We start from the raw sequence: 19,284 nt of genomic DNA on the forward strand, positions 1-19,284 counted from the left end.
ATATATACGTATCCATTGTAATGAAATGTCATCATTGTCTACCTTAAAAACACCGTGACCAAATTATGTCTTAAAAGTCCGACTAAATGACTCTCGTAAAAAAGGGCCACTTACTACTCCGTCATTGTTGATAGCAAATAAAAATTTTAAACCATGATGATAAGGTATTTTACCGCTACTAACGTCGCCTATGCACCCTGCAATACCACATTCATGCGCTAGAATACCTCAAAGGTATGCCAGAATGACTACCCGATGCCACTACCAATAACAGTCACCTGGAATGCCATACCTTCCCTCGCAAGAGTTTCATTAAAATAATTCGGTACGAGACTAATGTTCCTGTTGAAGCTATAGCCCACTAACCTCACACCTTTCTATGACAGGGACTGCCTATCGAAATACCGGTACTATTGCGTTTGGTAGCGTATATATCATTCAAACACTGTTTCCATCAAATTTATGTATGGAGGTGAACATTTGCAAACGGATTTATTTAAAAACTATTTTATTAACCACTGCTGATAAAGCTAAAAATTTTGTTCTATTTTGTGCTTTACATTCAAGCATTTATACTTTTCATGGTCAACTGAAATAGCGAGACAGCAACATTTATTTGAGAGAGTATTTAAGCGTGAGTGAAAAAAATAAATATTTAGTCTAACTCTTATTCTTTCACATAACTGTCTTTAATCATCACTGATCTTTACATTCATCTGAATTTAGTTCATCTTTACAGGAGTAGTCTGTTGTTAGATAATTGTTTATGGAGATGTAGAAAACAATGTCTGGCCCCGAATATGAATCAGATTTTTTTTTTGGCTCTCCTGAGATGCTGCCACTGTATCTGACTATTGATGGAGTTGTCATGTGGTAGACGTCCGGTGGTCCACAGGAACAAGAGAAGGTGGCAGGTTGCTATCTTGTCAATGAATGAATTATTTTAGAAAATTGCTGTAAAGTAATTCCCGCTGCCTCTCTGATGCGCTACCCCATCATAGAATTCTCAAGGCGAAAAATTTTAAGTTGTTGTGGAAAGGGTGTGGTACTAGAATGTGCTGCGGTTGAAGTATAGACACTATTTTACGCACACAACAATGGCACCCGCGCAAATATGTATTTTAGCAGTGTAGCGTCAGTTTTATCTCCGTATCTCGCTTTTCAGGTAACATACACTTTGGTACTCTCATGAAATAATTTAACAATTGCAAATCTGTTCACAGCGCATTCTTCCGAATGCCAAATAATGAATAATAATCACTTTTCACACCTCCATCTGTATTACTGCCCCGTAGTTCGCAGTTCCTGTCCAAGAATAATGAAGTTGATGTCTGTTCCCTACATTGACTCAGCGAAGTCACCATGTACCGATCTATGACGATGAATTGTTCTTCTTTACCTTTGATACCTCGAAAATCTTTTGACCTTCTGTGTCCGTCCTCAGCCAGATTATAAGGTCTCGAAATCTTACGTCTTGCGTCTCCTCTTCTTGTAATCTTCTCCTTTTGGAAATCCTCTTCTTCGTCGTAATTATAAAAGTCGTATTTATTCCCGAAACCTCGCCTTTTACTGCAGCAATACTGTGATGACGATTTTCTAGAAAGTTGCGGGTTCGATTGATTCTCCGTATTCAGACTGCTTCCTGAGATTGGTTACTGTAATTATACCTTCCATATTCAACCATCTGACTTTCGCCACAAACAAAACTGCCCTTCTCTCCACGAAATTTCCGCTCTTATCACCTGTTAAACGCACATCCTCGTCCGCCCGTCATTATGTTACTAAGCCGCTGCACCAAGGAACACCTTTCACGTATCACCCCACTGTTAACAAAATTTTCTACAGATAAAACATGATCATGCATACATATAATATGCTTGGAACTGAAGGTACATGAAGCAGTACATAAAATTAATAGGAAACATTAAGTTTCATTTACACTGAAGTACAAAATAATAAAAATAAAGGATCAAGGGTGTACAAAATATATACAGTTATCATTACAAGTGTATTTAATCAGTGCCCTGTGTCGGAGAAAAGATCCACTACGATATGGCAAGTACGTTCGGGAAGCAACAATTACAAGAAAAGGCATTTTTCCTCACACAAGACCTTTTCACAGAATTTCAGTCACCAACTTCCATTTTCTTGATTCACAACTACGTAGGGAGAAATGGCCAACGTAATAAAAGAAGAGGAATCAGAGCTCTCATGGAAACATATTCATTTTTCCCAAGCGCTGTTCGAGAGTGGAATGGTCGAGAAATAGTCTCAAAGTAATTCTATGAACCATCTGCCAAACGCCGAAGCGTAAATTGCAGATTAATCATGTCAGTGTAGATGTAGTTACTGTTGTAGTCACACAGTTGCTGTGTAAACGCCTCCTTGTGATTATCAGCGTAAACAGAGAGCATCCAAATCCCAGTGTTTGCAAGAACTGGTATAGTTTAAATTGGTTCAAATGCCTCTGAGCACTATGGGATTTAACATCTGAGGTCATTAGTCCCCTAGAACTTAGAACTACTTAAACCTAACTAACCTAAGGACATCACACACATCCATGCCCGAGGCAGGATTCGAACCTGATACCGTATAGGTCGCGCGGTTCCAGACTGAAGCGCCTAGAACCGCTCGGCTACACCGGCCGGCGATATACACTCCTGGAAATGGAAAAAAGAACACATTGACACCAGTGTGTCAGACCCACCATACTTGCTCCGGACACTGCGAGAGGGCTGTACAAGCAATGATCACACGCACGGCACAGCGGACACACCAGGAACCGCGGTGTTGGCCGTCGAATGGCGCTAGCTGCGCAGCATTTGTGCACCGCCGCCGTCAGTGTCAGCCAGTTTGCCGTGGCATACGGAGCTCCATCGCAGTCTTTAACACTGGTAGCATGCCGCGACAGCGTGGACGTGAACCGTATGTGCAGTTGACGGACTTTGAGCGAGGGCGTATAGTGGGCATGCGGGAGGCCGGGTGGACGTACCGCCGAATTGCTCAACACGTGGGGCGTGAGGTATCCACAGTACATCGATGTTGTCGCCAGTGGTCGGCGGAAGGTGCACGTGCCCGTCGACCTGGGACCGGACCGCAGCGACGCACGGATGCACGCCAAGACCGTAGGATCCTACGCAGTGCCGTAGGGGACCGCACCGCCACTTCCCAGCAAATTAGGGACACTGTTGCTCCTGGGGTATCGGCGAGGACCATTCGCAACCGTCTCCATGAAGCTGGGCTACGGTCCCGCACACCGTTAGGCCGTCTTCCGCTTACGCCCCAACATCGTGCAGCCCGCCTCCAGTGGTGTCGCGACAGGCGTGAATGGAGGGACGAATGGAGACGTGTCGTCTTCAGAGATGAGAGTCGCTTCTGCCTTGGTGCCAATGATGGTCGTATGCGTGTTTGGCGTCGTGCAGGTGAGCGCCACAATCAGGACTGCATACGACCGAGGCACACAGGGCCAACACCCGGCATCATGGTGTGGGGAGCGATCTCCTACACTGGCCGTACACCACTGTTGATCGTCGAGGGGACACTGAATAGTGCACGGTACATCCAAACCGTCATCGAACCCATCGTTCTACCATTCCTAGACCGGCAAGGGAACTAGCTGTTCCAACAGGACAATGCACGTCCGCATGTATCCCGTGCCACCCAACGTGCTCTAGAAGGTGTAAGTCAACTACCCTGGCCAGCAAGATCTCCGGATCTGTCCCCCATTGAGCATGTTTGGGACTGGATGAAGCGTCGTCTCACGCGGTCTGCACGTCCAGCACGAACGCTGGTCCAACTGAGGCGCCAGGTGGAAATGGCATGGCAAGCCGTTCCACAGGACTACATCCAGCATCTCTACGATCGTCTCCATGGGAGAATAGCAGCCTGCATTGCTGCGAAAGGTGGATATACACTGTACTAGTGCCGACATTGTGCATGCTCTGTTGCCTGTGTCTATGTGCCTGTGGTTCTGTCAGTGTGATCATGTGATGTATCTGACCCCAGGAATGTGTCAATAAAGTTTCCCCTTCCTGGGACAGTGAATTCACGGTGGTCTTATTTCAATTTCCAGGAGTGTAGTTTAATTTACAGGAAAATATACAAAGTAAAAAAAGTGTGTGAGTGCTTCTTGAGTGTTCGCCTTCAGTGGATGACCCTTGCAGGTTGGTCTAATATGGAATATCCAACGAAGAGCGGCCAGTTTCTTTAGGGGTTCTACCACTAACGGCGAGATCGTTACGGATGTGCCCATCACACGGCAGTTGCAGACGCTACGAGAAAGGTATTGTGCATCATAGAGAGTTTACTGTTAATATTCCGAGAGCGTACTTCCTAAATGCGTCTGTAAACATACCCTACCTGACAGAAAAGGTGTAGCACCCTAAAGAAATGGTCGGATGTCAATATAACTTCGTACAAATACGCGCCATCGACTGGTGTGTAAATGACTTAGAAATGAAATTTTCTGTGGCCCTTAAAGCGGCTAGCAGTGTGCTTTAATTTTGTTTGTGTTTACTGTTGTTATCAGGCCCGGTTGGGTATATAGTCGGCATGAACAGTGTTAGATGTGGAGTAACCACTGCGAACTACACAGACATGCCGCGTTCTCTTGTGAGACGGCGTTATCAGCACCTAACAGAGTCTGAAAGGACCCTCATTGTGGGTCTTCATTCAGCCGCCTTGTCGAATTGTGCTATATCCAGATTTATGGGGCATTCGAAAGTGACTGCGGCCCGATGTTGAACTGCGTGAGAACGAGAGGTATGGGACACTCGCCGTCATGATTACTTTCGGCTACCTCTGAAAACCACGAAGGAGGGCCGCCGTTTTGTGAACCAAACACACAGACTAGGGAATTACCATCCCGGACATAGGCTGCCGTTAACACCACAGAACAGATGGCTCCGTTTGGAGTGGTCTCATGACCGGAAGAGACGGAGGTAGCGCAGTGGTTAGCACACTAGACCCGCATTCTGGAGGACGGCGGTTCCAACCCGCGTCCAGCTATCCTGATTTAGGTTTTCAGTGATTTCCTTGAATCGCTTAAGGCAAATGCTGAGATTTTTCCTTTGAAAGCGCACGGTGGACTTCCTTCCCCAATTCCGTGGGACCGATGACCTTGCTGTTTGGCCCCTCCCTCGCGCCCCTCAAGTGTTCGCAACGTTCAAATGTTCAGATGTGTGTGAATTGCTAAGGGACCAAACTGCTGACGTCATCGGTCCCTAGACGTACGCACTACTTAAACTAACTTTAACTAACTTATGTTAAGAACAACACACACCTATGCACGAGGGAGGACTCGAACCTCCGGCGGGAGGGGCAGCGTAATTCGTGACATGGTGCCTCTGATCGTGCGGCCACTCCGCGCCGCTCCCCCTCCACCAATCAACCAACCAACCATGACCAGAAAGCACAGACGTCGATGAATGGCGTCGCGTTGCGTTCAGCGATGATTTGCGGTCCAGCACTGTCCTGGTTGACCATCGTCAGCGATTACGGCGACGATCAGGGGAGTGCTTCCATTCTTCCAATCTTTCGGTGGACCAGAACGCTATTACTCCTGGTGCCTTGGTGTGGGGATGTATGATTCAGTTGACCTCTGACAGTGATTGAGAGAATCCTGACGTCATGTACATCCGTGTGTTACCTCTCATGCGACAGTATCGTGCTGCCATTTTCAACAGGACAATGTTCGTCCAAATTTGGCTTGTATCTCTGTAATCTGTCTGTATGATGTTCAGGTACTTCTGTAGCCCTCAAGACCACCAGATTTGTCTCCGATATCTCTATAATCTGTCAGCGTGATGGTGACGTACTTCCGTTCCCCTCAAGAGCACCAGATTTTTCCCTGATATAAAATGTTTGGGAGTAGCTCGTACGTCAATTCCATCCCATTCTCAGTATCCAGGACATCAAGGCCCAGTTACAACAGCTGTGGGCCAGCTTGCCTCAGGAGGGGATACAGCGGCTTTATGACCCCCTCACCAAACCAATCAGCCCATCCAACAAGGCCAGAAGAGGAGTAACTTCGGCACTTATTGAGAAGCGTCTTGAAAATTTGACTGGATTTCGTTATCTCTGCATCCACATCACGTACCCTCTCACCCGGTGCAGTTTCGTCTCGTTTCCTCCTCCCTTCCAGTGTTCTTCACTTTTTTTGTCAGGCAGTGTATTACTTTCTCCCACACAAACCTCTGGAAATACCACGACGAGAAAATGACGGAAATTGGAACTAATACGGATGCTTAATGGGATTTCATGCCGCACGATTCCGCGAAGAGGAAACGAAGGAAACTGTGGTGTCACCGCCAGACACCACACTTGCTAGGTGGTAGCCTTTAAATCGGCCGCGGTCCGTTAGTATACGTTGGTCCCGCGTGTCGCCACTATCAGTGATTGGAGACCGAGCGCCGCCACACGGCAGGTCTAGAGAGACTTCCTAGCACTCGCCCCAGTTGTACAGCCGACTTTGCTAGCGATGGTTCACTGACAAATTACGCTCTCATTTGCCGAGACGATAGTTAGCATAGCCTTCAGCTACGTCATTTGCTACGACCTAGCAAGGCACCATTACCAGTTACTATTGATGCTGTAAAACATGTACTGTCAAGAGCTATGTTCACCAATTATGGATTAAAGTTAAATATTACAACAGCTACGCCCTTTTTTGCTAAAGTCTAACTTCCTTGTCCAGTTCCAGACCTCACGCCAGCGTGCGTGAGCTTAAACGCGTGCCATTCGGCTTCCTCCTAGTGGATTGGCTGTCTTGCCAGTCCACAACAGTTGGCGACGAGGCCAAATCGCGTTCGTACCTATACTGCCCTGATTTACTTGTGTAATGGCTTCGCCACAATCTCCAGATGTACTGTCCGAATTTTATCGCTTACAGAATCAGAAGACGCAGGCGTTACTGGATGCCCTTGGACAGCTCGTCCAGGGTCAACGTGCAATGCAAAACGATGCGGCAGCCGCCGCTCCACCGCTCACGCAGCCACAACATGCAGTTGCACCACCTTTTCGTCCTTTTGATGCGGCACTGGAAAGCTGGATGAAGTGGTCACGCCAATTTGGATTCCATCTCGCCGCCTACAGAATTCAAGGTAATGAGCGGCAGCCTTTTCTCCTTTCTTGCGTCGGAGTGACCACGTACCGTTTGATAGTCAAATTATTTCCCCGACGCGACATAGCAACTCTGTCCTACGACGAGATTTTGTCTGCATTGGATGCATATTTCAAAGAATCAGTCAATGTAGTTGCCAAACAGTATACGTTCTTTCATACAAAACGTACGGCCGGTCAGACTAACCGGGAATGGGTTGCAGCCTTGCAAGGCCTTACTAGGGATTGTGCTTTTGAGTGTCAATGTGGACTCCCTTATTCAGATACTATGATGCGTGATGCAATTGCACAGAACGTTTCTGATGTTTGTATATGGGAACAGATTTTGAAACTAGTCAATCCCTCCCTTCAACAAGTGATGGACATATTGGATCGGCAGGACACACTTGACTTTGCTCAGGAATCATTTGAAACTTCGCCACCCATGTGTCAGGTTAACCAGCCCGCCGGGCGAGCTGCACGGAACAGTAAACAGTCCTCGCGCCCGGCCGTGCCAAATCCACCTGGCTCTCAGCCACGTGTACCGCGCCAGCAAGCAAATGCAGTGAAATCATGCCTGTGGTGTGCTACTAGACATTCGCGTGAGAATTGCCAGTCACGCCAGGCTATTTGCTTTTTCTGTAATAAAAAAGGACATGTTCAAAGTGTTTGCCAGAAAAAGCTCCAATTGGAAGCTCAAAACCATTCCAGGCCCTTTGCTTCGCGCCGGAATCGGAATCGAACCAAAAATACTCAGGCTCGTGAACCTTTGCCCATGGAAATTCATGTAGTTCATTCCACTCCGCCCAGTGCCACACTCTCTAACAGCGACTGTGTTCGTCCCACAAATCGTGTGGGTCGACGTCGCCGGAAATCACGTCAAGTCGCAAGTGATTATGTCTCAGTGTCAGTTCACGTTGCACGAGACAGTCGCTCTTGTCGTCAGCAGAACAATAAACTTTTTGTAGACTTGGACATTAATGGCAAAGTGATACCATTCCAGCTCAATACCGGAGCTGCAGTTTCACTGATCAATCAAGACGGGTACAAACAGCTGGGCACACCTCCATTGCGTGCCACAAATGTTAAGCTAACTACATATTCAGGTCACGGGCTACCTGTGTTAGGACAGTGCAGCCTTCTTGCAACATACAAGGGACAAACAAAACTTGTGTCATTTCACGTCCTTCGTTCTTCTTCTGCAGTGAACTTATTTGGTTTCTATTTACTTCAGTTGTTTAACTTGTCTATAGTAAATCAGGTCCTATCAGTGAACCAGACTGTGCCTTCAGACAGTGTTTCTCGTCTCTGTGACGAATTTGCAGACATTTTTGCACCGGGCCTTGGTTGCGCTAAGAACTATAAAGCACATTTGGAACTGAAAGTAAACGCGCAACCGAAATTTTTCAGAGCGCACAACGTTCCCCACGCATTGCATGATGAGGTCACAAACACATTACACGATTTGGAATCACAAGGTGTAATTGAACGTGTACAAGCTTCTCTCTGGGTGTCACCCTTAGTAATTTTGCAAAAACCGTCCAGAAAATTGAGACTTTGCGTGGACTTCAAGGCAACAGTGAATCCACAACTAGTGACTGCAACGTTTCCTTTACCCCGCGCGGAAGACCTTTTTGACAAAATGTGCCCGGGTAAATATTGTTCGAAGTTGGACCTAGAAGATGTGTACTTGCAAATACCGGTGGACGACGAATCCCAGCGCGTTTTAGTGGTTAACACGCATCTTGGTTTGTATCGATTCAAACGACTGCCATTCTGGTGTGCACCCGTCCCTGCATTGTTTCAGCTATATCTACAAACTGTTTGTGCGTCGGTCCCTACTGCAGCAAACTATCTGGACGATATTGTGATCTCTGGAAAGACGGAAGAAGAACATTTAGCCAATCTCAGAACATTATTTCAGGTCTTGCGACAAAATGGTCTTCGCTTGCGGAAGGACAAATGTGTGTTTTTTGCTCGTGACTTACCGTATTTGGGACATGTACTCAATGCCCAAGGCATACATCCCAGTCCAGAGCACCTCCGTGCCATACAAGACTTGCCTCCGCCGCAGACTATTGTTTCCGACAATGGCCCACAATTCATGTCCGTAGAATTTCAGTCATTCTGCAAGGCCAATGGTATTCAACATCTGACGTCCGCGCCGTTTTCGCCACAGTCAAACGGTGCCACTGAACGTTTGGTCAGGACTTTCAAGTCACAGATGTTGAAGTTGAAAGAGTCGCATTTTCGGGAGGACGCGTTACTGCTCTTTTTGTCCTCGTATCGCTCTCAGCTTCGAGATGCTCGCTGGCTGAGTTGCTTCACGGTCGCCCTCATCGAACCTTGATGTCTTTGCTACATCCGCTGCATCAGGTTCCTGTGCAGCGGCAGACACCTGCTTTGCCCCAGGCGACGTTGTCTACTACCGCAACTATCGAGGTTCACGGCGTTGGCTCGCAGGGCGTATTCTTCGATGCCTCGGCCGCGCTATGTATCTGGTTTTGGGGGCCTCTGGTGAGGTGCGTCTCAATCAGCTGCGCCTCTGTCGTCGCACGGGATCTGCCGCTCCCCGTCTGCTTTCAGCGACGGTGCCGTCCGGTCAGCGCCCTGGGGACCCATCTACTGGCTCGCCTCAGCCCCAGGTGCTACCGACGCTGCCTTCCATTTTGCCCCATGGCGACGCGCCGCCACCGCCGCCTGTTCTCCCGCCGGCGACGCCCGCAATGGACGCGTCGCTGCAACCGCCGGGCGCCTCCCTGGGTCACGCGCCGCCGATCGCTTCCCGTGACCAGTTGCCCTCCGACATGGAACTCTTTCCCGCTCCGGACCATATGTCGTCTTCGCCCGTCGGGTGCCCTGGCTCGATGGAGGTCGACCCTTCGGCCCCTCCTGTCTCTCTAAGGGCGCATACACCGCATGTTGGCGTGCACCCTGAAGCAGGTTTTCAGGCGTTTCCTAGCTCCCCTCGGGCCGAATGGCAGGGTGCGGGTGGCACAGCCTCGCCTGTTGTTAGGCTCCCCACCTCGTTGCATAAGCCAACATGGGGTCCTCTCCACGGCGGGCGGAAGCCTTATGCTACAACCGTCCGCCGATTTGCGGGGGAGGAATGTGGTGTCAGCGCCACACACCACACTTGCTAGGTGGTAGCCTTTAAATCGGCCGCGGTCCGTTAGTATACGTAGGACCCGCATGTCGCCACTATCAGTGATTGCAGACCGAGCGCCGCCACACGGCAGGTCTAGAGAGACTTCCTAGCACTCGTCCCAGTTGTACAGCCGACTTTGCTAGCGATGGTTCACTGACAAATTACGCTCTCATTTGCCGAGACGATAGTTAGCATAGCCTTCAGCTACGTCATTTGCTACGACCTAGCAAGGCACCATTACCAGTTACTATTGATGCTGTAAAACATGTACCGTCAAGAGCTAAGTTCACCAATTATGGATTAAAGTTAAGTATTCCAACAGCTACGACCTTTTTTGCTAAAGTCTAACTTCCTTGTCCAGTTCCAGACCTCACGCCAGCCTGCGTGAGCTTAAACGCGTGCCTTTCGGCTTCCTCCTAGTGGATTGGCTGTCTTGCCAGTCCACAACAGAAACTATAGCGATACCAGAACCACATACAGGAAGCGGTGTGTAGATGCACGTGTATTATTCTTCAGATATCGGGGAAGTGGTTGACATCCTGGCTAACAAGGTAGCCACAACAGGTAGCAATGTAATGCGTCAGTGCTAATAATAATTCATCTTTCAACGTAGTAGTGTTTGCATCACAAGTTAATTGCACGCTCTGCTCAGTTCTTTTCGAAACGCATCTTTTAGATGGACTCGCGTTGCAAATAAATATTTTCTAATTTTGTCTCTGAACCGTTGTTCGTCCGCAGCTCGTGGCCGTGCGGTAGCGTTCTCGCTTCCTACGCCCGGGTTCCCGGGTTCGATTCCCGGCGGGGTCAGGGATTTTCTCTACCTCGTGATGACTGGGTGTTGTGTGATGTCCTTAGGTTAGTTAGGTTTAAGTAGTTCTAAGTTCTAGGGGACTGATGACCATAGATGACAAGTCCCATAGTGCTCAGAGCCATTTGAACCTTTTTTTTTTTTTTATCCGTTGTCCCTTCTTTCTTTCAAACTCGTCCGGTTACAGAGAACAAAGAGACACCTGCCATTAACCTGATGGACTGTAATATAATTACTTGGTGAGGTCCGTCACGTTCTTATATTTGTGTGTATCATTCAAAATACCATCTGAGGCACTGAAAGTCTTAGGTCTAATTCAATAGTCATATTGACTGAGACAGTAAATGTAATTTATGACATAGTAAATTGCCTTCAAGATCTACTCAAGATCTTTCTCATACCTTTACCTAAAAAGAGCAACGCAAAAGAACGCAAAGACTATAGGACAAATAAATTCATCAGTCATGTTAAAAAGGCTGTAACGAGAGCCATACAAAGGAGAACCGAAAAGAAAATTTAGGAAAATACTGAGGAAGACTACTTCGGGTTCGGAAAGGGTAAAGGAAGAAGAGATGCTATTGGTTGTCTGAGGATGACTGGAGGAAGAATGATAGAAATGAATAACGAGGTGTATATTTGTTTTATCGACTGGAAGAAGGCTTTCGACAGAGTCAGATGGAGTACACTGCTGAGAATTGTAAAAGATATTGATATAAACTGGAAAGAAAGAAGTTTAATAAAGGAGGATTGTACACAGCAAAAAGTGATAGAGTAGGGAATGAAGAGACGCAAGATATGAGTATTGGAAGGGATTTAAGTCGCGGATGCTCACTGTAATTGAAGATATTCAAAATATACGAGGAGGAATTGATAGGTAAGACCGTAAAGAATGAAAGAGGCATTGTAATTGGAGGAGAATGGTTAAAAGCTACAAAATACGTGGATGCTTAAGCAGTACTGACAGAATCAGAAAAGGAACTGCAGAGGATATTGAAGAGTATTGCGAGAAGTCTGCAGTGAATACGAGGGTAATCCCAAAAGTAAGAACTCCTATTTTTTTATAATTACATAGACCTGCTTATTTCTACAATGGTTTATATCGGTTTACAGCTTGAACATTTAGCTATTTTTTGACATAATCACCATTTCTGTCGATACATTTTTGTAGACGCTGTGGCAGTTTTTGTATGCCCATGTCATACCAGCTCGCCGCCATGCTGTTCAGAAAGTTATGTACCTCTTCTTTCACCTCGTCCCCGGAGCTGAATTGCTTTCTTTTAACCTAGGGAACAAGTCACTGGGCGCCAAGTCAAGACTGTAGGTTGGGTGGGTGATTATGTTCCACTGAAATTGTTGCAAGAGAGCAACGGTTTGCAGAGCGATGTGTGGACGAGCGTTGTCATGGAGAATGTGTACGCCCATGCTCAACATACCTCTTCTCCGGTTCTGAATTGCCCGTTTAAGTTTTTTCAGGGTCTCACAGTACCTGCATCAATAGAAATGTTGATTATGTCAAAAGTAGCTAAATGTTCAAGCCGTAAACTGAAACCGTTGTAGAAATAAATAGGTCTGTGTACTTATAAAAATATAGGAGATCTTACTTTTGGGATTCCCCACGTATACAGGAAAGACGAAATTGGCGAGAATAACCTCCAGTTAACATATTCTTAGGCGGAAAGGAGATAGTAAAAATACATTCATTTATACAGCTAGGATGTTTAATGACATGGAACAGAAGCTGCACGGAAGAAATAAAGAAGAGAATATTTATGGGCAAGAGATGATTTGAAAAGTTACTAACTCCAAGCAGAATTCCAGTTGAAATGATGGAAACATTTGCTAAATACACTGAAGCGCCAAAGAAACTTATATACACAAGCGTATTGGCCGAGCGGTTCTAGGCGCTTCAGTCTGGAACCGCGCGACCTCTACGGTCGCAGGTTCGAATCCTGCCTCGGGCATGGATGTGTGCGATGTCCTTAGGTTAGTTAGTTTTAGGTAGTTCTAAGTTCTAGAGGACTAATGACCACAGATGTTAAGTCCCTTAGTGCTCAGAGCCATTTTGAGCCACAAGCGTATTCAAATACAGAGATATGTAAAGAGACAGAATACGGCCCTGCTGTCGGCAATGCCTATATAAGACAACAAGTGTATGGTACCTTTGTTAGATCGGTTACTGCTCCTACAATGGCAGGAAATCAAGATTTAAGTGAGTTTGGACGTGGTGTTTTAGTCACCGCACTGGCGATGGGAGACAGCATCTCGGAGGTAGCGGTGAAGTGGGGATTTTCCTTTGCGGCCATTTCACGAGACGTGTACCTTGAATATCAGGTATCCAGTAAAACATCAAATCTCCAACATCGCTGCGGCCGGAAGAAGATCCTGCAAGAACGGGACCAACGATGACTGAAGAGAATTATTCTACGTGACCGAAGTGCAACCCTTCCGCAAATTGCTGCAGATTTCAATGGTAGTCCATCAACAAATGTCAGCGAGCAAACCATTTAACGAAACATCATCGGTATGGGCTTTCGGAGCAGAAGGCCCACTCGTGTACCCTTGATTACTGCGCGATACAAAGGTTTACACCTCGTCTCTCCCCGTCAATACCGAATGGAAACAAGTTGCCTGGTTGGACGAGTCTCGTTTCAAATTGTATCGAGTGGATGGACGTGTATGGAGACAACCTCATGAGTCCATGGACCCTGCATGTCAGCAGGGGACTGTTCAAGCTGGTGGGTGCTCTATAATGGTGTGAGGCATGTGCAGTTGAAGTGATATGGACTCCTGATATGTCTAAATACGACTCTGACAGATGACACGTACGTAAGCATCCAGACTGATCACCTGCATCCATTCATGTGCATTGTGCATTCCCACGGACTTCTATAGTTCCATCAGGACAATCCGACACCTCTCACGTCGAGTGGCTCCAGGCATACTCTTATGAGTTTTGACACTTCCGCTGGCCACCAAACTGCCCAGACATGAACATTATTGAGCATTCCTGGGATGCCTTGCAAAGTGCTGTTGAGAAGAGACGATATGTTGTCGAATCAACTTCTAGCCAGCAGAGTATTTTCCATCACATCATTGAAAGCACAAACATGCCACTCCTGGTTATTATTGGAAAAGAATTTGATAGTTAAAGTGTCTTCATGACCATTCGGCAAAGAACTTTTCGTTGCCAGATGTCTAGCTAAACATGCGCACATCTCGCTACTGGTGAACCAACAATAGCTACTTATCGTCTGCTCCTGGCTAGAAAACGACGGCGCTAGATGCTAGGTTCGAATCCCAGACAGGCAAAAATAATTCTATCGTCATTTAAGGTTCCAACATCTCGCTGTTGGTGAAAACATTTGATATTTGACTTCTGATTTTACGTACTTTGTTAACAATCCGATTAGGCGCTGGGTTCGCATCCCTGTCACAAGCTTTACATGGTGGCATTTCAATTTTAAACATTAGCATGCCTTGTTCCACGTGAATTGCACCATATTAAACGTCGTTGGGGACAGTTCCCAGGAAGGTAACTGTTATGACAGGATTCCCACTTCAGTACAAACATTTTCGTCATTTATTTTCAGTATCTGAATTGATAACTGATACTGGTGCATACGGCTATACTTCACGTCTCTTTATGCCTAGTGATAGAGTCTCAATAAGGCACAAACAAATCTTAGCTTAGTTAGCAATGGCTATAGATGCTGGGTTTGAATCCAGGTCCAGAACAACGACGTTGGTCATGTCATTTAAAGTTCAAATTTGTATACACGTAGCTGTTGATGTGTTACAAGAACAATGATATTACTGTTGATTCGTTGTCAATGTTGAGATTTTCGTAGTGTGCTTGTTGCTGTTAATTTCGTTTTTTTACTGGTTCGTCGAATATCCAGTTTCCAGAACCACTCGCCGTTGCGCGACGTTCAGCAAGTGGATGGAAAACCTTTTCGAGAGCGAAAAACTTTTTTCCAATTGCCGTACAACTTTGTAACTCCATATATTGTCTAAAGTATTTAATTTAGACTAAGGATTACTGTACGATATGTGTAAAATAATCGGTTTTCTCAGTACTTTTGGAATGTCACTTGTTGTAATTAAGGTTAGTTTATGATTGTTATGGGGTGTCTCATCGCTAAGAACGTGTTTTTTAATAAGTTTTTGTATGACGATATTAGTTGACACTTAGATTCCCATAAAGACCTTTGGTATCTAGTAGTCTCTTGCAGTACCCATTGTGTGTAGTCAAACGACTGTACCCCACCGGGTTTTGATGTTTAGAGGACCTGCAACACAGCTACGTTATGTTGCTTGTATTCAGCAGTGACCCACTTTTTTTGCTGTCAAGTGTACATTTGGCAGTTTGAAGCATGTTCTATTTCGGGAATGTCTGACTCTTTTCGTACCTTATTTCATACGAACTAGGTTCCATAATTGTCTTCATTTACTTTCGCTGGACGTGGATTCTTTTCTTGAACCTGTTTGTTTGTTTAATGAGATATTGTAGGAAATGTACAAGGTACTAGATGTCTGGCAGACAGTTGGGTGACTCATGATGTACATCTACATTTACATCTACGTCTACATGGTTACTCTGCAATTCACACTTAAGTGCCTGGCAGAGGGTTCCTCGAACCATTTTCATAATTTTCATACTCCTTCTCTACCATTCGACTCCCGAATGGCGCGTAGGAAAAAGGAACAACAAAGTCTTTCCGTTCGAGCAACCTCCGAGAACATCCGCGAAAGATTTAGTGGGAAATTCAGAATTCCGATAAGCAAATGTGTTTCAATAAACAGTGTATGTTACCATCTGTGTGTGTGTGCGTGCGTGTGTGTGCGTGTGTGTGTGAAACCTTTTTAGTCGTTATAATAAACTGTAGTATTACCAACTGGAAACAACTTCAAAAAGTTAACCAAAACATAACTATTACACTAGCATGCTGGCTACACCCCACACTGCAGAGCAGCACAAGTAATCGCTTGTTGGTCGTGGACGGGGACTGTGAATAGGTGGCGCTGGCTAGGAATGTGGGTCAGCCGAGAGGCTACCGAGATAGTCTGTGATTCCAATAAAAATTGTGTCCGTGTGGTGCAGTGGCTGACGCACCTGCCATCTAAGCACAAGGTTCTGGGGTCGAATCCCGGTCCAGCACATATTTTCACTCGTGGCAGCTGATTCCGCATAGAGTCCCGATGTAGCTGACATTAGTAGTACCTCTCCTTTCTGCCCCCTCAACCTTAAATTACGCAATCCACAAAAGCTGCGTTGTAGATTTCGAATTGGAAAAGGGCTCTAAAATGTAACTTTTGCTTATTGGTCGTTACAAAATTTCCTCTGGTGGGCTCTGCATCACATACCCTGAGAGAGAATACAACAAAGGTCCATCAATAGCAGCGGATGTACTAGCACTAGGAGAAAACAAACACACAGTCTCGGACAACATTAAAGTCTTGTAAGATACGACGTCTCACGGAGGAATTTGCCAGTATTTAACAGCGTCTGTAGAAATACTACAGTCAATTTCAACATAATAATGTTATTTATAAATTGTAGGACCCCGCCTATACACAAGATGAACAGAACGACGGCGAGGCATCTTGACGAAAAACTTTTACAATGACTGGTCGTTACTTATGGAACTACAAGGTAAGGTAACGCCGAGTGCAGGTCCTAAGAAAGTGCTATAGATATCACCAGAAGTAACTATGTATTACTTACACAGAGACTTACCGAGCACTCATGATGGTGTAGGTGTCGCCTTTGTGGATTGGCACGCAAAGTACTCTAATTTGAATATCCACAGAGAATCTTAGGAACTACCTGCACTGTGGCGACAGTGGGTAGGGAAGGGACTCTCGCAACATGGCGGACGATCCCTAGAGATGTCTTGGCGGGAGTGGTTGGGCATTGACGTCATGCAGTACCAAAGTCTCAACGAAGATAAATGAAGCTATCATAAGTTATTCTGCAGGCGTAACACGCCGGCTGTGAAGTATGTAATTTTGCATTTGTCTTGTAAGTTTAAGAGTGCTCTTATCACTGACCTTATATGTAATCTTGACAACTGTGACGACCGGATGCATTTATGCAATAACATTTTAGAATTTCTTTGAAAGTCACGGCATTTTTCAGGCGAATGAAGTTCATAAAATATCAGTTATGTCTCAGAGGTCTGAAAGTGTACGAGGAATCTTGTATAATTCCATACTATATAAAAATTATATCTGGAAACTCTGACGTTATTTGCGTCTCATCTTTTTTCTATAGTGTTTACGATATCTCAGCTATGATTACTAAGTATTCAGATAGTATGCGAATCATGGTGTGATTAAATCATAGCGAAATCTTTGACCTAGTGAGAGTGTTTATATAGTAGTATTTCATGTTTTGTGCTCTCTAGATACAACATTCTTTGACGCAAAGCAGTGTTTTATTTTATTTTATTTTTCTTCAGTGTATCTTAATTATTTCTCTTTCCATAACCGGACTTTGACACGCATACGCATTTGAGCGTAATTTATCTTTTCCGTCTGCTTAGCACAAACATATTCTCTCAGTGCGGATCTGTATCAACTTCTGCGAATTGAATTTCTATCAAGTCTCGTAGTTCAGATTGAAGTTCACTATGTTCTGTGAATGTCCCGGAATACCCGGAATATTTTCTCCCACTTCTTCTGTAGGATAACGAGAAGCTATGTAAACAATTGGGATATCTAGTATGGCCACCAAGCGCTGCATCCAACTGCTAGTATCCTTAAGTTGAGGGTTGTTGGTTCAGCAGCGCTTTTCTTTCAGTCCTGTTATGTCAGTATCATGTGTCAAGGAGAATGCCTATATGGTATTGCTGTTGAAAATGGCCAAATCCGTAGTACTAGCAGATTATGAATGGTATTTGTACTTCGAGGGTAGTAACGAGAAAGGTTGCAATTTAGCATTTTGTAGATACTAAAATCATTAGAAATGTACCAGTAACGCAGATGGCAAGGATGAGCAAAGTGGTCGGCGTAAATGAGGGAACCATCCCCGCATTTTTTAGAGGCGATTTGCGGAAACAGTTGAGAGACTAATTTAGATGTGGACTGGGATTTAACCCTCCAATTGTTAAAATTTAATACGAATAATTCGACAAATAAGAGGTCCAAAGCTGCCTTCCTTTGTGGTAAATAATACACTTTCACTCCCAAAATACCTTTTAAGCTGCCCTGTTTTAAAAATCGGTAAAGTGGGACATATGGGACCCACGAATCTACCTAGATCCATGTTTTAATGTGAATCTAGGATTTTCAGAGTTAAATTTTTAGTTATAGAATGATTTTATCAGGATGGAAATTACGGCAGAAAGTAAAACATATCAGTACCGAAAAATACCGTGTACAAGTTTTCAACATAACATTGAATATGGCTTTTCATACCCCACACCACTGTTTGGTACAGTGTATGAAGTATTCTGGGGCATATAGGTCCCACTTCATGTAAGTTACGTACGAACGAGCAAAATTACTGAGGTGTGCATTGGTATTTCAAAACAATGTCTATAATTTATAAGAAAATACAATTAGTTATTTCACACATTCTTGGGATGGAGAAGGTGGTGATTCGATTTCATTTTTCATCATACACACTACAAACACACACCGCTCCATTTTATCACTCAGAGCCTTCTATACAGGGTGTTACAAAAGGGTACGGCCAAACTTTCAGGAAACATTCCTCACACACAAAGAAAGAAAATATGTTATGTGGACATGTGTCCGGAAACGCTTACTTTAGATGTTAGAGCTCATTTTATTACTTCTCTTCAAATCACATTAATCATGGAATGGAAACACACAGCAACAGAACGTACCAGCGTGACTTCAAACACTTTGTTACAGGAAATGTTCAAAATGTCCTCCGTTAGCAAGGATACATGCATCCACCCTCCGTCGCATGGAATCCCTGATGCGCTGATGCAGCCCTGGAGAATGACGTATTGTATCACAGCCGTCCACAGTACGAGCACGAAGAGTCTCTACATTTGGAACCATGGTTGCGTAGACAAGAGGTTTCAAATGCCCCCATAAATGAAAGTCAAGAGGGTTGCGGTCAGGAGAGCGTGGAGGCCATGGAATTGGTCCGCCTCTACCAATCCATCGGTCACCGAATCTGTTGTTGAGGAGCGTACGAACACTTTGACAGAAATGTGCAGGAGCTCCATCGTGCATGAACCACATGTTGTGTCGT

This window comes from Schistocerca piceifrons, chromosome 2 (genome assembly GCF_021461385.2).
Source record: "Schistocerca piceifrons isolate TAMUIC-IGC-003096 chromosome 2, iqSchPice1.1, whole genome shotgun sequence".
In the NCBI taxonomy this organism is placed as follows: Eukaryota; Metazoa; Arthropoda; class Insecta; order Orthoptera; family Acrididae; genus Schistocerca; species Schistocerca piceifrons.